At 27.9% G+C, this 7096-nt stretch overlaps 1 long non-coding RNA gene across 2 annotated transcripts; it reads left to right on the top strand.

The window, feature by feature from the left end:
• The first annotated feature begins 3643 nt into the window (after positions 1-3643).
• On the top strand, positions 3644-6905 carry LOC141703947 (uncharacterized). Of its 2 annotated transcripts, none has more exons than XR_012567766.1 (3): positions 3644-3692; positions 5941-5986; positions 6619-6905. It is a non-coding gene; the product is annotated as an uncharacterized LOC141703947 (long non-coding RNA). The 2 variants fall into 2 exon arrangements; XR_012567765.1 differs by having other exon boundaries at positions 3646-3692; positions 5941-6028.
• Positions 6906-7096: the final 191 nt, after the last annotated feature.

The raw sequence follows: 7096 nt of genomic DNA on the forward strand, positions 1-7096 counted from the left end.
ATTAGCATGCCATTACTCATCAATGATTACCAGTCTATATACTGTGGGAGCCCATAATCTTCTAGGGTCCCCTTTCCTAAAGATTAGGATATATGGTCTTAAGTTAGATTTTGTCATTGGTTAAGTGAGATTAATTAACTTTCCACCTTAATTTAGATGGTTTAAGTTGATTAGTCATGTAGCACTAGATTATATAATTACTCAATTAGCTAATCATAGGGAAGCAGTTGTGTTACATTTGTTGTCTGCTTGTCAAATAAGGTTGTCAGCTTTAAGTTTAACTATGACTATGATTGAGAATTAAGATAAGCATTATTCTACTTGCATTAAAAGAATGGAAAATTACGAGGAGTGTAAATTGGTTCCCATAAAATGATACGTGTCAAACAATAACACAAGTTAAATATCTTCTATATATATAATAAAAGAACAAAAGTATAATTTTATTAGATTAAAAAATCTCATTAAAAAAAATTAAATTACCTCTATTTTTAATATTTATATAAAAGATGTGGTTAGTAGGAATCAAACTCAAGCTATTTGATTAAACTATACAACCTCTTACCACTATACCATATTGTCACATGTGATTTTATCATACACATGATATGTAAGTGTGCTAAATGAATATTTTTATTTAACTTTAAAAATATTTACTTGAATTCCGCAAAAAAAACGGATAGTTAGTTGAATATTTGTACAGTTGTTTTTAAATAACTGAATTCTAGATATAAAATTAAGCATAATACATAAATGGATTATTATCTTATTTATTAATCATTTTTTAGTTTGAAAATATATCTCAAATATTTTAACATAGTTTTTTATATAAAAAGTAATTAAAATGTACCTATATAATTTTTAAAATATATTGAATATAGAATCACTTATATATAAATAATCTATATTGGTATTATATATTTAGATAAGTTCGAATTATAACGAGTCAATACATTTTAGAACTTTGCCCCATTGTTTGAAAAAATACTCGAAATTTGACTACATGACCCTGGCCGAAAAACATCGTCACATTCTACGTTTGGTAAATTTAAATTACAAGCTCGGCGAGAATATATTACCAATAATTCTGGACATTTTTCAATATCTCATGTTAATATAAATTAATGTGTTTGAGGTCTTTACAAGATCAATAATTGATTATTTATATTAAAATTACTAACTTCACTAGTAACGCATTAATTATTTTTGGGATTTGTCCCAATTTTAAGAATATTTGAAATTTGAAATGAGATCTCACTAGATTTGTTAAAACTTACGATTATATATTAAAATCGATTTATTTTTCATTTTTCACTTTAAAAAAAACTAACTTCTTAAAAAGGAATTCTTTTAGATCAATAATATTCATTGATCAAGATAATATTGTACAAATAGTTTGAATTATTTTAAATATTTTGAATTATTCAATAAAGTTTTATGTATTCTTTATTGTATCATTTGATTCAATGCATTTTATATTATTTAACAAAAAAAACATATATTGTTCAATAATTTGAAGGAATTACCGGTTCAACTGATATTTATAAAATTTTATCGAACTGAAATTTTTTAATGTTTAAAAGAATAGTATAAATATTATCAAATTATTATATGAAGAAATATTAGAGTCGTAATGAAAGAAACTTAAAAACGGTTTAAATAACAATATAAATACAATTTTCTTTCGAATTCTTGAAAAAATTCATGGAATATCAATAATAAATCTTAAAAAATATATAATTCATCTTTATATTACAACCATGATTGATACCCGGTTGCGTAAAAAATAGATATGAATTGTTTGTCAGTGATAATGTGAATACCATATATAAATTATAGCCAATTTATTTATTACATAATTTTAATTTTTGAATAACTGTAAATGCATGTTATTTAAGTAATCAATTATCTCACTATATGTTAATAATGATTATACATGTACATAAATCATATATTTAGCATATAAATAATGGAAACCATCATAATCTATTAGGAGATGTGACATACAATAATTTACATCTTAACACCACACCATACATATAACTTAATTTTACCTTGTTAACAGTAGTGTAAATAAAAACTAGCATTTTCCCATACATAATATGTTGAATTTCAAAAACTAATATATAAAATCAACTTTAATATTAACAATAATATAAATTTTACATTATTGTATATATGATTGCAAGTCATTTTAACTTCAGTATGCCATTTTTTTATCTTTTTAAATTGAGTAAGTTAATTGTAAGTTAGTAGTTAACTCAGTAAATATAGAGCAGTACATATGGTTTATTTAAATAAAATTCAAGATTTCGGTCAATTATGTATTCAACATATATGTTAATTTGTAGCTTTTATTTGTAAACATACTAACGGCATTCTACCAATAAGTTTAATCGTTTCGTTTTAAACGTACACATACTACCCTGTTTTATATTCATTTATTAAATATAAAATAACGGGTAAAAAAAATATAATATAATAATAGTTGAGGGGATATTCACTCCTAAAAGTGAGGAAGCACTTAAAAAAACTCTAGAAAAAGACCCGTGCTTTGCACGGGTTATTATGCTAATTTTAGTTATATGTTATAATAATTTCATATTTTTTTTAATTCTAATAAATTAATAAATTAAAATCAAACGTTTTCTTTATCTCTTTTGATATGTTATTATCTAGGAGTGTAATCGATCAAATCCGTCACGCTGGCTCGAACTCCATTAAAAATGTTAAGACTTAACCTCGACCTTCGTTTTCGACCGTAACATAAATTTTAAGCTCGAAAATTAGACTTGAAAAAAAATTTGATAGACTCGAGTTCGGCTCGAAAACTCGAAGCGATTTCGCTCCATAATTACTAAATTCGAATTATGATCAATTCAACTCGAGTTCCGATTCGATTAAATATATAAAATATAAATAAGATATTAAATATTTATATAAAAATTAAATATCATAAAATCTCGATAAAACGCGTGATAATTTACTTGCGGAATAATCTGAATCTCGAACTTGGTTTTCTAATAATTCGAATATCTCGAATTTGGCTCAGTTATTACGGATAGTAGAGCTGGAGGAGCTGACGAGCCCAACTATTCTGCAAGGCGCAGATAGGAATATTTACGAAGTACAAGGGCGTATGTACAATACCAACACTTGAATCTTTGTTTATCTCCTCTAGGTTCTCTTTTACAACCCCCAACATCAATCAATACGCTACTCAAATCCCAAACCTATATACACATATATACATACAACTACACTTATCTCGTCCTTATAAACTCCAATTTTTCTCTTTAAATTTCGCTCCACAGGTAAATTATGTATATATATATATATTGTTCTAATGCTTGTGTATCTATAACTATGCAATTTTAGTCACTAGTAAAAATTGTACACAATTCACAATTTATTCTCAAGCACTTATTTTATGCAATTCACCAATTTTATGTTTTGGTTTTTGTTAGATAATAAATTGCTGCTTTTGTTCTTTTTTTAATGTTTATATATTATAGCTCGAAATGCTTGTTTTTAGCTTGATTGTGGATCATTAGTAACTTGTACATTTTTGTCCATTCCGAATTGTTATTTTGCATGATTAAATTATGGATGCTAGACTAGTGGCGGTGTTTTAATGTACTGGACATTGCTCTGTTCGTATTTAGTATCGATTGAATTTTGACTATATGAAGGTATGTGTTGCCACTTACTAATTTAGATACCGTTCTTAGCTTGTGAACCTTTCTATTGATAATGTTTGGTATTTGTGATAATGTATTTACTTGTTTAAGAAACAGAAGGAGTTTATGTAAGAACGGAATGTGAGGTATTTTTAATTTAATTACGATATTACTTTGTTTGGTGCAAACGACATTTACTCTGGACACTAATATGATACGCAGCACAAATTTAGTTTTTCGGGTTTTTATAGTAATATTTGGATTTAGGCGTAGTTGAAGTAAAGTAGTTGTAAGATCAATTAGGAATTTTAATCATCTTGTATTAATTAAATTTCTAAATTGCTATCAAGTTTGTATAATCGGATGAGATGAAATAGTTTGTGGAAGCCAAAACTATAATGAAGGTAATATCAACGTGTTTATTGGAGGTTATATCTTTCAATTGTTGAGGGATGGTGAGTGGTAGTATTTTTCAATTTTCTGAGCGACGTAGCTGTACTTTTCTTGCATTTCACGGGCTTTTAGTAAGGTAACTTTAACCAATTGAACTAATGTCAATCGAAGCAATGTCCTAAATCATTTGCTCCATTTGTCATTTAGTGACTAGTGCTATGAATATTATCTAGAGCTTCGAAGTAGTAACTCTATTCTAGTTATTTTATAATGTCATATCAGACATGACACGCCATTTGATAACTATTTTTCATACATTTGTTTGGGCCTCTTGAGGGAGATTTGGATTATTTGGTGTGTGGCTTGAAGATGGGCCTGGATTAACTAAATTGTGTATTCATTTTGGGTTGATAAGACATCTTTTAATTTTTGAAGCAACCATTGTCGGGCCCAAAGTAACTGTCCCTATAACTCTTATAAATTTTGGCTTGATAAGATATTTTTTTATTTTACTAAATAAATCCATAACTATTTTATTATCCGTGTTAAATAAGCATATAAATTCTTATACTCACATAAAATTATGGTATATGTTAGTATAATAAAAATAAAGAAATTATCAACATAAATCAATAATTAATTTTATTAAATTTTAAAACTTTCTTTCCCTAAATATACCAAATTAGAAAGTCGTAATCTCTTTCGAAAATCTAAAAATTAAATTAAAAATTTTAAAAATTATATAAAATTATACTTTTTCTTTATTTTTAGATAGTGATATTAATTCCAACCAATTTATACATGTCCACGACATTTACATAATTAACATAAAACCAAAGTAATAATTATAAATCATATACTAATTTAATCCAAACATTTCGAATATATGTTTTACTTTTTTAATCTATAATAATCTACTAAAAGTATAATTATTTTTTTTTTACTTTTTTTTCTTATTTTCTAAATAAACATAATAAATTTTCCAGCTGTCACAGTAGATTCTTTATGCTCCCCCATCTTTTTCTAAGCTCACATCACTCTCTAAAATTGTTCTAATATTCACACATCCTATATATATTGATTCAATTGGGTTTTTTTCTTACTGCTGCTCCATCCACACACAGGTACTCTAATTAAATTCTTGTTATTTTTTTTTATTTTGCATTTATGAATTTGTGTTATGAATTGTGTATATTGATTCTGTTGCTTTTGCATGGTGAATTGTACTATTATTGTTGTTGGGTTCGTTAATTAAAATTTGATTCTTGGTTCAAATTAGCTTGTTACACTTTTTTGAATAGTTTGATGTTACCATGGTCTGTATTTTGGTTTGTGAAGTTGAATATTGGGAATTGACTGTGAACCCTTGATGGGTTTTACGTAAGGGGATGAATTGACCTCGAAAGTTATGATTTTTACTCTGTTTGGAATCGTCCGGTTGCGTTTTTAGTGTAAAAGGCGGAATCTTTAGATGAATAAAGGGCGTGGACAGGGCCAAGTGAGACCCTCTTTGGTTGTAAATTCTGTCTAATTGAATTTAGACGATTCTTTGGCTTTTATGCACAAGTGATGGTACGAGCTCTTGGTTGGTTTATAATACATAATGTATTGCTATTAGTATCAATCACATTGAGGATTGAGCGGTACACACGAGTTTTAAAAACTAGTAGTATACCATATGCGATTGTTTCTTGATTTTAATCGTACACATTGTGCAGTCAATGAATACCAGTTGAATATCGCGAACATCATATACAATCTGTTTATTACTTTTCTGCTTGTTGCCTAGTTGTGATTACTGGTATTCTGTTAGCGACCTTAGAAAGTACTATCTCTTTATGGATTTTTACACTTAGATTGTTTACAGACTAACCACACAGCAGCCGCCGCCTCCTCCGTTCAGCAACATACAGGTCCCTCCCTCCCTCGGTCTCCCTCTCTCTCCCCACTCCTATGTATGTATCTATTGATTACTTGTAGAAATTTCTGAAGATCTGTCTGCTACTACTGCTATTTGTTCTTCTTTTTTTAAATGCATTATGTTGTTTTTGTTTTAGACTGTTATAATGTTCTTGCTTGTCCTGTTTTATTAACTGATTTGAGTAATTTCTTAGACTATAAACTGCAGACTATTTCTTAGATTGTTAGGTGAATTAGTGAGGTTGTTGGTGTAGAAAAATTAGTTTAGATGACTGATTAAATAATGATGATTAAGTTAGCTAAGTACTATATGAATACTGTGAACTCTTACTTGGTGAAGATAATTGTTGCTGTGTAATAATATCAACCGAGAAGAATGCTTAGAGCATATTAAAAACTATTAAAAAAGCAACACATTTAAATTATATTTAGTTATTTGTATTAAAAGGAGGAAAAAATATAATAATCAAAAACTATTAAAATTCAAAATTGAAATACAGTACTTCAAAAAATAAGATATATTAAATAAAAGCAACAATTATATTGTGCTAATATTGAAATACAATTATATTAAATAAATATAAATAAAGTGCTAATATTGTGATCTTAATACTTCGTGTAACAGGGATAAATGGCTCAACGTGAAGATATGTTCAAGTGGGATATTTAAATAAAAGATATGTTCAAGTAACCCAGAAATCCAACGGAGCCTTACATTTTCCCATCTTCTTCGATTTCACCTCATTTCTTCTCTCCCTTCTTCCCTTCAACGTTGGGTTCTTCATTTTAAATCGACAGTCTTCATTAATTTAACGCAGAGTTTCTTTCTCCTTCCTATTGCCAGTTTTGTATCTGCATAATATGGGTGGTTCTCCACTTTTAACCGGAAAGTGCCGATTTTTGACCGGAAATTGCCGATTTGATCGGAAATTGCCGATTTTGACCGAAAATACTAAAAAACGTTTTCTTCTCCGATTTCATTCTATATTATCGCTAGGCTGCCTTACAGCGATTTATCGGCCGATTTTGGCGAAATTGCCGATTTCTATAACACCGGATTCACAAATACACAAAAAATGGTGACAATTATATCTTCACTTTCC

Source organism: Apium graveolens, unplaced genomic scaffold (genome assembly GCF_009905375.1).
Source record: "Apium graveolens cultivar Ventura unplaced genomic scaffold, ASM990537v1 ctg7222, whole genome shotgun sequence".
NCBI classification, from domain to species: domain Eukaryota; kingdom Viridiplantae; phylum Streptophyta; class Magnoliopsida; order Apiales; family Apiaceae; genus Apium; species Apium graveolens.